The sequence below is a fragment of the Martes martes genome (assembly GCF_963455335.1).
Source record: "Martes martes genome assembly, chromosome: 1".
Classification (NCBI taxonomy): Eukaryota; Metazoa; Chordata; class Mammalia; order Carnivora; family Mustelidae; genus Martes; species Martes martes.
In genome coordinates, this window is record NC_137888.1 from 80,718,395 (window position 1) to 80,732,216 (window position 13,822).

The window sequence follows — 13,822 nt, forward strand, 5'->3', positions numbered from 1 at the left end:
GAATATCCCATTTTCTAATCATTGACCCAGTGGTGTTAATATCTATTAATAATTATTTCCTTATCAATTATTATTTTGGTGGTTACAATTTGATTTGTTTAAAAGATTTTATTTGTTTATTTGACAGGGAGAGACACAGAGAGAGAGGGAAGACAAGCAGGGGGAGTTGGAGAGGGAGAAGCAGGTTTCCCACTGAGCAGGGAGCCTAATGCAGGGCTTGATCCCAGGATTCTGGGTTCATGACCTGAGCTGAAGGCAGACACTTAATGACTAAGCCACTCAGGTGTCCCCACAAAATGATTTTTTAAAGATTTATTTATTGTAGAGAAAAAGAGTACATGGATGAAGGGGCAGAGGGAGAGAGGACCTCAAGCAGTCTCCCCACTGAGCACAGAGCCTGATGCAAGGCTCCATCTCAGGACCCTGAGATCATGACTGGTGTGGAAATCAAGAGTCTGATGCTTAACTGACTGAGCAATCCAGGTGCCCCACAAAATGATGTTTTAATGTTATCAATCCATCTACATTTATTAATTGGCATTCCTCTGTAAAGATGAGTTTTCTCTCCGCTTGTTGTACCCTTGCCCTTTGCGTATTTTATCAACTCACAGATTCTTTTTCATTCAATATGTTATAATGAATTGCATTCCTTATTTTTATCATTCAAATTGCCCTATTTGGTCCCTCAGAAGAACCTTTAATCTGGCCTCTGTGTCCTTTGACATTTTCCATCAGTTTGTGAATGCTTATCTGGTTATTTTTAATTGAGTGTCAGATATTGCATTTAGATAACTGTAAAAATAGTTTAAGGCCTAGAATAATATTATCTTTCTCCAAGGAGGATTTATATTTGCTTCTGGCAAGAGGTTAAGGCCACTAGCAATTCTAGATCACCTTAAGCCAGTTGGAGGACATGAGAGGATTTGAAGCTAGGAGGGCTAGCCTATTTCTGGTTTACCATTATTTCCAGTGTAGTCCTTTGGATCCCACCTTATAGCCTGTCGTCACTCCGCTCTGACCTTCCTCAAACTTCGAATTTATATCCCTTCCTCTGTTAGTCTGTCAAAAGTTCTGCTTAGCTTCTCAACCACCTCTTTGGGAAAAGTGCCTCTAAATGTTCTGCTCCCCTCCATGGATTTGTTAACTTCATTTTAGCTCCTAGAATGATTTTTAAAATATTTTGTTAAAAAAACAAAAACAAAAACAAAAAACAAACAAAAATATTTTGTTCAACTTTTGTGGGTTTTCTCAGTAGGAATGTAAGCCTGAATTACCAAATCAATTACTGGAAGTGAAAGTTCCCCTTACCACAGAGTTGACTTTTAAAAATAAAAATATTATCATGTCATTTTTCTAATTAAAACTTTTCAGTGACTGCCTATTTTTGGTTTAGACTCACAATCCCAAGATCAAGAGTCACATGCTCCACCAACTGAGCCAGTCAGGTGTCCCCTGCCTATTTTTCTTCAGAATCCTTTATTAGGCCTGAAGGTCTATATCCTCAAATCATCTCCAGCCACTCTTCTTCTCGCTTTCTACTTTCCAGACCCACTGGCTCTCTTCTGCATGCCACACTTTCACAATTCTGGTTTTGCACACGCAGTTCCCATCCCCTGACCATTGTTAACTGTTCCCACCCATCTCTCTCTGACCAAGTTAATGCTTAATCATCAGAGCTCAGCCAAATGTTTCCTCACTAAAGAAGCCCTTCCTGGCTCTCCCAGCCTAGATTCGTCTCTGTCCTGGCACCCTGCTCTTCCTCATCAAAGCATTTACTGAAGTTTGTAATTATATATTGATTTGAGTAAAATTTGTTTTCTTCCATATGCTAAATGCAGGCATGGATCCTGTCCATTTTGCTAACCAGTGCATGCCCAGCAACTACTCATAGCGAGTGTTCAATAAAATAGTGGAATGAATAAAAATGATCATCAATCAACAAGTCCTTTTCTCAGCCATTTATCTATGCAATTAGCCCATTTATTTCCACCACCAGGACTGTGCCTTGGGTTTTGATGATGTAGCTGACATTTCCTGGTTTTTAACTTTGAAGTCCAATTTTTAAAAAAGTTTCAGTTTCCACTTTTCTTATGGTCTCATTGCTTTCATGTCAAAAGAGCATTATTTTTAATCAAAGAAACATTGTTTTTTGGTGACTTCCAAAACTTTAAAACCAAGAGATTACCTTGGTTTCAGGGTAAACATACTTAGCATTGAGAACAAGTCATTCAGATTCTTGATTCTCAATTTAGCTAACTCTTCAGAAAGTAAAAAATAAGCGTTTCAGGCAGGTGATGAAACAAAAATAACATATCAAATAATATTGTAAATATTTTCTTTTGCTTAATATAGATTTTCCTGGTAAATACCATCAGTTTTGCATTTGAAGATAAAAAAGTTGTTTCATTGGAGTCTGTAGGCAAGAAGTCAATAAATAATGGGAACTGTAATTGATAATACGAGATTTGGTTTCAAAACCAAATTTACGCTTAAATTACTAGAAACTTATAAGAGCCTTCACTGATTTTTTATTTTCTTTTTTTACTATGCTTGACTTGGAGCTCCTCTAAACCCATAGAACATACGAATGTCAACTGTTTCAATTCTTTAGCCTCGGAGTAATTTCTTATTCAGTCAACTTCCTTGAATGGAATGTTCACTAACAAAGTTGGGTAAAGGAAACTGTAAGTTAGCTTAGGTTTTTTTTTTTTTTAATTTTTTATTTTATCCATTTATTTGACAGAGAGAAAGATCACAAGTAGGCAGAGAGGCAGGCAGAGAGAGAGGGGGAAGCAGGCTCCCTGCCGAGCAGAGCCCGATGTGGGGCTCGATCCCAGGACCCTGAGATCATGACCTGAGCGAAAGGCAGAGGCTTAACCCACTGAGCCACCCAGGTGTTCCAGTTAGCTTAGGTTTAAAGGAATTACAGTTTACCTCTGCTGAAGAAATGAGTAGACACACCAACATTGGACAACACCTTACTTCCAAGCTTTGTGAAAATAAAACTCCCTCTTCTGCAAATGCAGAATACAGTCCAGTACTTTTTTTTTTTCGATTTTATTTATTATTTGACAGAGCAAGACACAGCAAGATACGTAACACAAGCAGGGGGAGTGGGAGAGGGAGAAGCAGGCTTCCTGCTGAGCAGAGAGCCCAATGTGAGGCTCGATCCCAAGACTCCAGGATCATGACTCGAGTCAAAGGCAGACGCTTAAGGACTGAGCCACCCAGGCGCCTCAGTCCAGTACTCTTTAAAAAAGATATACTTTCAAGATTCCTAATTAACCTTCATGTCAGTTGAAGGAATCAATGTGTTTGCTCTATAGCTTTAGAAGTGGGGATATCCTTAGATATAGCAGCAAGCAGTGCTAGCTTCTCCCCTACCTTTAGTCTTCATTATCCAACCATCTACTAATCATCTCCACTTGGATATCTATTACATCTCAATCTTAACATGTCCAAAATTACAGCTTCCCCTTGCTCCCAAAAGCCTGCTTCCCACAATCTGCACCATCTCAAAGATTGACAACTACATTCTTTTAATTGCTCAAGCTACAAAGTGACAGGTCATTCCTGGCTCTTCCGTTTCCCCTGTACCCCACATCCAATTCAGCAGCAAATCCTCTCAGCTCTACCTTCAACATGTGTCCAGAATCTAATCACATCATCACTGCCATGGTTACCACACTTGTTCATTCCCTAGACTACTAACTGATCTTGCTTTCACTCTTGCCATCCTACAAGGTTCTTCTACACATAGCAGCCAGAATTATTCTTTTAAAATGTAAATTATATAGATTTCTATGTCAAGGTTGAATCCACAGTCCTTACCATGGGCCTAAAAGGTATGAAATCTGGCCGCTTCTTTGACCTCTTCAGCAGAACTCTTTTGTTCATTCCACTCCAATCAAACTGGCTTTTCTGATTTTCCTCTAATATGCCAAATTTATCTCTACCTCAGAGCCTCTGCATATGCTGTTCTGTTTATCTGGAATGTTCTTTCTCTAATATCCTCAGGGCTAGCTGCTGTATCTTCTTCAGGCTTCTGCTTAAATATTCCCATCCTGCATGGCACATCATTTTTAAAATTCACCTCATTCCCTTATTCACGGCTTTTTAACACCTTAGCCAGAGTGACTATATATCTCAGTTTATCCAGGGCAGTCCTGGTTTCATCTGCATTGTCTTGATGTAATTATAGATGATTATTCTCAAAGTGTTCTTATTTGATAAATTATGTGGTTGCATACCCTTAGCATGTCTTATTTGTACAGCTTTCATCATCACTTGATACCACTTCTATCTCTTCCCATTAGAATGTTGATAAGAGTTGACCATTTTATTCTCTGCTATATCCCTAGCACTTAGCAGTGCCTAGAACACATACTCAAATATGTGATAAATGAATGAATGAACAAATGAATGAATGAGTTGGGGTCATTAACTACCTGATTATCTTAAGTGTTCTCCTGGGAAGTAGGGAGGAAAAGATAAATAAGACATAGCTCCTATTCAATATATAAGCTCCACCTGAGAGATTCTGTTTGAGTGGTCTTGTGTAGAGACTAGAAATATTTATTTTTAAAGTGGCTCAAGTAATTTTCAGGTATAGGTCAACCTGAAAACCTATGGCTCAGGAGTTATCTGCAGAGTAGAGAAGGCAAATGAAAGGCAGGCAGACATCAAAACCATCCCTCTTCAGTGAATGGCAAGGGTAATTCAGTACCCAAATCACCATTTAGTTTAGACATCAATATGAAAACTTATACTATGTACATGATACTTCACAGTGTGGCTGGCCAGGACTACTGATGAGTTAAATTCCCAAATTCCATTTTTGTTACTAAGAAAAGTCTTGAGTATTGGCTTTGCACAGCCTGAATGGCAAAAAGAGAAACTATTATGGGCTAGAATGTCTCCTGATAATATAAATGAGGACAGGGAAGCTGCCCCACAGAGAACTGACTCTGGGACCTGATGAAATGAGCACTTGGACACAATTTATTTGCAAGGAACAGCTTTGGAACCAAATCAATTAGGGTACATACCCTAATTATATCCTCAAGATAAACTCATACCAGTATAAATGCTGTTAACTCAGATGAATCTCTGAACATAATTTTCATCATCTTTAATTAATTGGGAATTCACTTTTTCAAAAAGTAAATGGCTTTTTCTCCCTTATTAAATGTAGATATGGGGCACCTGGGTGGCTCAGTGGGTCAAAGCCTCTGCCTTCGGCTCAGGTCATGGTCCCAGGGTCCTGGGATCAAGCCCTGCATCAGGCTTTCTGCTCAGCTGGGAGCCTGCTTCCTCCCCTCTCTCTCTTTCTGCCTGCCTCTCTGCCTACTTGTGATCTCTGTCTGTCAAATAAATAAATAAATAAATCTTTAAAAATAAATGTAGATATACTCCAAGTAGAAACAACTGAGTTTCTTAACATGCTAAAGAATAATAACTCTAGATACTTCAAGAAATCTGCTGCTGGTAATTCTCTCCTCTGACAATATGCAGTTAGGCTTAACTCCTCATTATATATTCTTAGCACTTTGCCTATATACTTCTATTTTAGCACTATCGCCATAGTGTGTTTATTTTTCTATTTGGCCACACCCTGGAAGTCTCCTTCCCTCCCAGTCTCCTAGCCCATCTCAAGTGTTTTAAAAGACTATGAACTCACAGACACATGAAAAAGTGCTCAACATTACTCGGCATCAGGGAAATACAAATCAAAACCACAGTGAAATACCACCTCACACCAGTCAGAAAGGATGAAATTAACCAGTCAGGAAACCACAGGTGTTGGCAAGGATGCAGAGAAGGGGAACCCTCCTACACTGTTGGTGGGAATGCAAGCTGGTGCAGCCACTCTGGAAAACAGCATGGAGGTTCCTCAAAAAGTTGAAAATAGAGCTACCCTATGACCCAGCAATTGCACTACTGGGCATTTACCCTAAAGATACAAATGTAGTGATCCAAAGGGGCACATGCACCCGAATGTTTATAGCAGCAATGTCCACAATTGCCAAACTATGGAAAGAGCCCAGATGTCCACCAACAGATGAATGGATAAAGAAGATGTGGTGTGTATATATGTGTGTGTGTGTATACACCCACACACCCACACACACATACACACAATGGAATACTATGTAGCCATCGAAAAACATGAAATCTTGCCATTTGCAACAATGCAGATAGAACTAGAGGGTATTATGCTAAGTGAAATAAGTCAATCAGTGAAAGACAATTACTATATGATCTCTCTGAGATGAGGAATTTGAGAGGCAGGGCGGGAGGTTGTGAGGGGAAAGGAGGGAAAAATGAAACAAGATGGGACTGAGGAGGGAGACAAACTGTTAAGAGACTCTTAATCTCAGGAAACAAACTGAGAGTTGCTGGAGGAGGGGGATAGGGATAGAGTGGCTGGGTGATGGTCACTGGGGAGGGTATATGCTATGGTGAGTTCTGTGAATTACGTAAGACTGATGATTCACAGACTTGTACCCCTGAAAAAATTAATACATTATATGTTAATTTTTTAAAAAGACTGTGAACTCTTAAAGCTTACCTAGGGAATATCTTCAAAGTGAAGAATCCCTTGTTCTCTGAGATTCAGATTCAGAAAGTCTAGGATGGGGCTAGAGAATCTGCAGCAGACTTTCACAGGCCCTCTGGATGGTCAGTTCACAGACTCTACTATAAGAAACAGACAGAGAGTAGGAACTATCTTAGTCATCATTTTATAACTAGTACCCGGCACACATAAACCCAATAAACGTAAACTGAATGAATGATCCAGAAAACATCTGCGGACTTCTCTGAGGGAATCATTTTGTATAGGTCCCAAACCAGTTAAATCAAACAGCACTTTGTGTGCTGTAGGAATTACTCAACAGGCCCAAAAGTGAAGGGGAATTGAAGAGCATACTTGATTGTCATGCATCCTGTGACAGGAACAGTCCAGCAGATGATTAGGGAGTTGACAAATGCAAATCTTAGATAAACAGAATAGTTTATGATCTGGCATAAACATTTTAGAACTTATGCTATTCATATTTCATCTATTTAATTTTCTGCTAGGCCGGATATCCTCATCTTTCCCAGAAAGAGGTACCTTACTGCTTCATCAGAGGTGGAGAAAGATGAGTTCCAAGAAAGAGGACATTACAAAGAAGAAATATTTTTAAAACCTGAAATTGGTCCTTAAAGCGAATATTCTATCATTTTATGAAAATAGGAATCTTAAGTGCACATTTATTAAGGCATGTTCATGTCTGACTCTGAATCAGCCTACCTATGAGCTTTGAATTAATTCACCTTTAATTTGTGCTGATTAAATTTCCTACCTTTAGTTGCTCTGACATATACTCTAGCAGCATTTTCCAATCTTTTCCTATCAACATCATATTCAAAACCTACTTGAGGTAAATAAATTCCAGCCAAAACCCTTTCTTGCTCTAGAATCCTAAGAGTGCAGCACTCCCTCCAAGGGAAATAGGAAATCTTTCTTAGGTAAGTGCCAGGGGTTAACCCATTAATAAAAACATCAACACAAAATTTTCAATAATAGATTTTATGTTTAAAAACAGTAGTAATTCAGTTGCCTAGATAATAAGTTTGACTTTTCTTTCACTTTGAATATAATAGATACATGCACTTATGAACTTCCTTTGAGTCAAAGAATTAAGTTGTCTTTATATAAATGTAGTCGGAAAACATTATAGCCCGGACTTATCACTCACAGAGAAGGAATTGCTAGTCTACCGTTTATGCACGTTAGCTGCATTCTCTATATAATTTCACTATAGCATTGCTAAGAACTAAGGTCTCTGTTTTCAAATCTCGGATCTTTCATTGTGCTGAGTCACATTAGTCACTGTTAGTCACATTAGTCACAATAATCACTGTTTCCTTCTTGATGTGGTAACCAGAAATGATTATGCTTCTACCAGAAGGATGTTGGGGAATTAACTATTACTAATAGTTGTGAAAATAGAAAACAACATATTGATACTTATACTTTATAGCATGTATTATGCTAATGAAAATGGGAAGTCTGGGGTCACTTGAAATTTCAAGGGAGTAGTTTTGACTTTTATATGAAAAAATTGTTCATTGAAAGTACTCTACCAAACTGACCAGCCATGCCAAGGCAAATTCAGCAGACAAGGAAAAGAAATTACTGATAAAAGGAATACATGGAAAGGAAGTTAAAATATTTTAATGCTATAAATATATTTAAAAAGAATTAAATGACTTAGGGCCATATATAGAAAGTATACACCTACATAAGGTATTTATTCTTAGTTTTTTTTTTTTTTTATTTGACAGAGAGAGAGAGAGATCACAAGTAAGCAGAGAGGCAGGCGGGGGGGGGGGGGGAAGCAGGCTCCGTGCTGAGCAGAGAGCCCGATGTGGGGCTTGATCCAGGACCCTGAGATCATGACCTGAGCTGAAGGCAGAGGCTTAACCCTCCGAGCCACCCAGGTGCTCCAGCATTTATGTTGCCAGGTATAAGTTTGTGCCTTTTGTAGTTTTAAAGAGTATTCAGAGAGGAGCCACTTATTCATGTACATTTTCTTTCAATATTTAATTCAGGAACTTGAATGTGATATATACCCAGTGAATAATTTTTTAAATTAATTAATTAATTAATTTTTAAGATTTTATTTATTTATTTCACAGAGAGAGACACAGCAAGAGAGGGAACATAAGCATGGGGAGTGGGAGAGGGAGAAGCAAGCTTTCCGCTAAGTAGGGAGCCCTCTGCAGGGTTCAATCCTAGGACTCTGAACCAAAGGCAGATGCTTGAGGACTGAGCCACCCAGGAGCCCCTAAATTTTTTTTTTAAGTGAATTGACAAGTTCTATGACAAAGAACCAGTAAGGTAAAATGTCATAGTTACTTGGAATATTAGATGACTATTTGTTTAAAAGATTGTGCTAACATGGAAAACTGCTTATAATATAGGTTTAAAATATGAATATACAGTAATCTTATAACAATAAGGGGAAAAAAAAACCCTTTGAATAAAATAAGACCAAACACAACTGTAGCAAAGTGTTAAAATGGGACTTTAGAAGGTTCAACTATGGGTATTTTTTTTTTCTGAGTAGCGCATATATATATATATATATATATAGTTATTATTATTATTATTAACATATAATGTACTATTTGCCCAGGGGTACAGGTCTGTGAATCATCAGGCTTACACAGTTCACAGCACTCACCATATCACATACCCTCCCCAATGTCCATAACACAGCCATTCTATCCCTACCCCCTTACCCCCAGCAACCCTCTGTTTGTTTTGTGAGATTAAGAGTCTCTTATGGTTTGTCTCCCTCCCGATCCCATCTTGTTTCATTTTTTCATTCCCTACCCTCAACCCCCCGACCCTGCCGCTCAAATTCCTCATATCAGAGAGATCTGATGAATGAAAATTGTCTTTCTCTGATTTACTTATTTCACTCAGCATAATACCCTCTAGTTACATCCATGTAGTTGCAAATGGCAAGATTTCTTTTGATGGCTGCAAAAGATTCTTTTGTCTTATGTCTTATGTCTCTTATCTCTCCTCTGTACTTTTTTCTTTCTTCTTTAATAGACCTATATTTCTTATTCATAGCATTTGGTATACCTGTGAAATTGGCAGGAAATGTTATAGGACTTGATGCATTACTTTGTGACAGCTCATATTTCTGACATATGGTTATGTTGCTAGCTAACTGGTGGAGTTTGCAAGCAAGAAAACCAGTTAGAAGATAACTATCATAGTTTATGTATTAGTTTATTAGCTAAGAACATGTCTAGCTACACATAACAGAAAACAAACTAAATTGGGGTTACAATGAGTTCCAGGGTAGACGGTCTAAGACTACCATAGCAGCTTCAAGATGTCATGAATGACACAGACTCCTATCTTTCTGCTCCAGAATCCCTAGCTTGTGGATCCCATCTTTATATTTCCCACATTATGTTCACTTTCGTTTTTGTCATGAAGCTCCATCTCCATCCCATGGTAGTATTCTAGGAGGAAGAAGAAGAAATGGAAGGTGTGTCTATGTATGTTAAGGAAAAGAAATGCTTTTCTAGAAATCTTCATCATATGTCCAGAACTATATGCTATGGCTACTCATAAGTGTATGGGATCTTGGAAAATGAGCTTTTTGGTTAGGCACATTGCTAGCCCTCTGCCCACTCACTCCCAAAGTATCAGGCTCTTTCTGAGAAGAAAGGGGAATAAGTAGTATCTGCTGCCCCGTCTCATATAAGGAATACATTCATCTCCTCCCTAAGAGGAACAATCTCAGAGTCTCGCATCCAGTTACTATAATGAGCTCAGAGGCCAGGATCTAGAAGTTCCAATGATATGGAGTACTTCTAACAACTGTGTGGCTCTTCATGCTCTGGCAACCAACTTTTAAAGAAAAGTTTTTTGCCTCAGTACTCCTAAAATAATGGTAGATAGGCAAAGTACAGGATATTGGTAAAAGTCCCATTCAGGAAAGGGGAAAATGAGAAACACACAGTGGTCACTGGTCCATAGAACATCTCCAATCCTGTTGGATAATTAGAAATCTATGCCCTTGGTCAGTTAATCTGTCAGTTAATCTGTCAGTTCCTGATTCTGTTCTATAGGAGGACCTTCCAATTCCATTTCTTCCAGGGGTCACATTTGAAGTCGACCTTGTAGAAAATACCTTCTCTGGAGTAGTAAAACTTTAACAGTCTGAGCAGCCTAGATCCAAGTCGTGAGTCCAGAAGGTGCCATTTTTCTCTTTGGGGCAATTGACATTCTGAAAGTCATAGTGGAAAAGCTGAGAACTAGCTAGAGTTTTCAACTGCCTCAAGAGACATGGGTAGGGAATGGAAGGTGAAAAATTTGTGTTCAGGGCCTAAGGAAGAAAGATTTTAAACTGGAATTTCAAAGGGCTACACCCTGGAAGTAACATTTAACTAGTAACTTTTAACTATTAATCCCTGGAATAAGGTGGTCTACCCTTAATCCAAGTGACCCCCAATGAACCACACCTTCTCATATTTGTATTCATGGTCTCCTGTGGGTCCCTCCCATATAGATGCTGAGCTTGTCATGTGTCTTGTTCTGATGACAGACACATTAACAAGCACGATGCAAGCAAAAGAGCTTGCATATTGAGGCTTGTCCTCTTGGACTGCTTCCTCTTGGAACCCTGAGATTATCATGCTGTGAGGAAGCCCAAATGAATCCTGAGGACAAGGCTTATAGAGAAAAACTAGGGAATCCAGCCAATAGCCAGAACAGAGGCCCAAGACATATGGCCCTAGCTGAGCCAGGCCCAGCTATTTGAACCACCCTAGGCATCACCAAGCAGAATTGAGCCACATGCACTATGCGCTGTCTGAATTCGTAAGCTGGAGAATCCAGAATCATGGGCAAATAAGAATTGTTATTTTAAATCACTAAGTTTTGGGGTGGTTTGTACACAGCAATAAATATCTGAACTGTTACGAAAATTAAAATAATGTTTAATTGGTGGGAGAGAATAGAATTAAAAATATTTAATCCAAAAGAAGGCATGAAATGTAAGGACCATAGAACAAATGAGACAAAGACCAAATAGTAAAAATGGTAGATTTAAACTTAGATACTTGCTTCTAGGTAACTCCATGTAGGAGTAGGCACAGACCAAGATATTGTCTTAATACAGCTGTTAAGCCTGAAAATTCTGTCTTACCTATTAGTGTCTGAATTCTGTCCATATCATTCCTATCTTAGTTGAATGGCCATGACTTGATGCAATTTGAAATAAGCCTGCTGGGGAGGTACTACCCTTAATCTATTTTTTGCTGGTGTTTCACCCAATCTGGTTTAGAAGAGTTTAAGAAAGCTTGAAACCACTATCTCTATTACTACTGCTGCTTAGCTACTATTTTTATAGGCCTTCATGTTTTGTAAGGTAATAGTTGGCTTTTTCAAACCAGAAACTCTCCGAATTATGGAATTCAGTCAATTTAGATTTCAGGCCACCGGCAGAGAGCATCTCTTCGCAAGCTGTGTTCCCTTCTCCCTTTCTGCCAGCTGTTGGGGGATATAGCCATAATCAACTTTGAGCAAAAGGGTCTTTTCTCCTCCGATATATAGCGATTATATGAATTAAACATAGTGCCTCTACTTCCATCACTGAAATTCATTATAGGAAGGGCATTTTATAGTCCAGAAACTAGAGCAAAGACATTTATAGACCAAGACATTTTATAGTCCAGAAACTATAGCAAATTCACATGCGGTATATATTTTAAACACGAATACATGGTGTTCTGCAAGTTCCATGAAAAGAGGCATGGCGTCCGAGTTGATCAGGGCTGTAGCCTAAACCTAGTTGCATGCCTGGCACGGAACAGACACTTGACAAACATTTGTTGAATGAATAAATTAGTCATTACGGTACTTAAGAGCTTTCCAGAACAGATTCGCGCTTCTACTGACAAAGCCCCAAAGCCGAGTTTCCCTTCTGTTAGGCTAAGTTCCCCCTGAAACAGGCGCGCTTGCGACCGCGGCGGACAAGCTGCCAACTCCGGTGCGCGGCTGAGCCACCCGTCAGGCTTGGGGCGGGCGACCCCGTCTGGCCGCAGCGACTGTAGCAGCCGTTTGCCTCCTGTCGGGGTCCCGCGGCGTCAAGGGCAGGAGGCGTTTTGTGAGGAGGCAAATAAAGCCAACCGCACAGAAACGGCTCGTTCCGTCTCACATCCTCTCTCGGGTGCCTGGGTTTCCTCGGAACACAGTGACCCTCCGTGTGTCTGCGGGCAGGTAGAGCCTGCCCCACGCGGCGCACACTTCCCCTCCTCACAGCCGCGCGCTCCCGAACGCGCGCAGAACTCGCCGGTACCCAGCCGGCGCGCGGAAGGACACGCCCCCTCGCGGGAACACGCGGCCATCGCACGCACACTTCGCGCGCCTCCCTGCAAGCGAACGCGCACGCGCACGTGGGGCGGGCCTCCTGCGCGGCACCCACTGAGCGCCCGGCCCTCTCACCCCACCCCTCTTCCCCCGCTGCTCAGGCTCCGCCTCCGCGACGGGACAGCAGAAAGGAGGCGACCGGAAGCCACTTTAAAGCAGAGCTCCTGGTGACAGGCGAGCTAGCTGCTTCGGCAGTGCGGTCGCGGCTTTCTGCACTCCCGGCGGCGGAATGGCCCGTGCGCTGCTCGTCGCGTCTCCGGCCTGCGACCCTTAGACGCCCAAGCCCGCTCTCCGCGCCAGTCCTCCCGCGCGGACGCTGCCAGCGAGCCGGCGGTGCGGCGGCGACTCGGCTCCTGCGGTCGCTTCTCTCAGGCTGCTCGTTCAGGTGAAGGGCTCCGGGTGGGCTCTGAGGGGCGGGCGAGAGACCCTAGCTGGGATGGCGGGCGCGGACGGTGGCGCCAGCCTCGCAGCCTCTCGGGGATCTAGGGTGATTGATATTTAGAGTGTGCGTTTTTTTTCTACCGAATTCATTCGGATCCAGTCAGTCTCGGGATGGGATTGGCTTACACTTATTAATCACTTACGGCCTCGGGCAGGTGTATAAATCGGAGGGAGACACTGAAGGGTTTAGTCGCGATCGCCGGCGTCTCCGGGTTCCCACTTGGTCTGGGTGGGCGCGGGGGGCGCGTCTGTGCGGCCTCCCCCGCCGGGCGGACCCCGAGCGCTCTGAGGCGGAGGAGCAGTTCGCAGATCGAGGGGCCGGGCACGGCAGCTGAGGGGAGCCTTCCGGCAGACCCGCGTTCCGGCTGCAGCCCAGAAGTTTGCAGGCTGTTTTCAGATCAACTTTGAAGGCGCAGAAGTGTTCGCCTGTTT

General features: G+C 41.5%; 1 protein-coding gene across 1 annotated transcript in view; it reads left to right on the forward strand.

The window, feature by feature from the left end:
- The first annotated feature begins 13,055 nt into the window (after nt 1-13,055).
- Nucleotides 13,056-13,822, forward strand: part of TIPARP (TCDD inducible poly(ADP-ribose) polymerase) — a 31,494-nt gene continuing 30,727 nt past the window's right edge. Inside the window, exon 1 of the mRNA XM_080826403.1 lies at nt 13,056-13,334. The gene's annotated coding sequence lies outside the window, so the exon portion shown is untranslated. The remainder of the gene's footprint in view (nt 13,335-13,822) is intronic.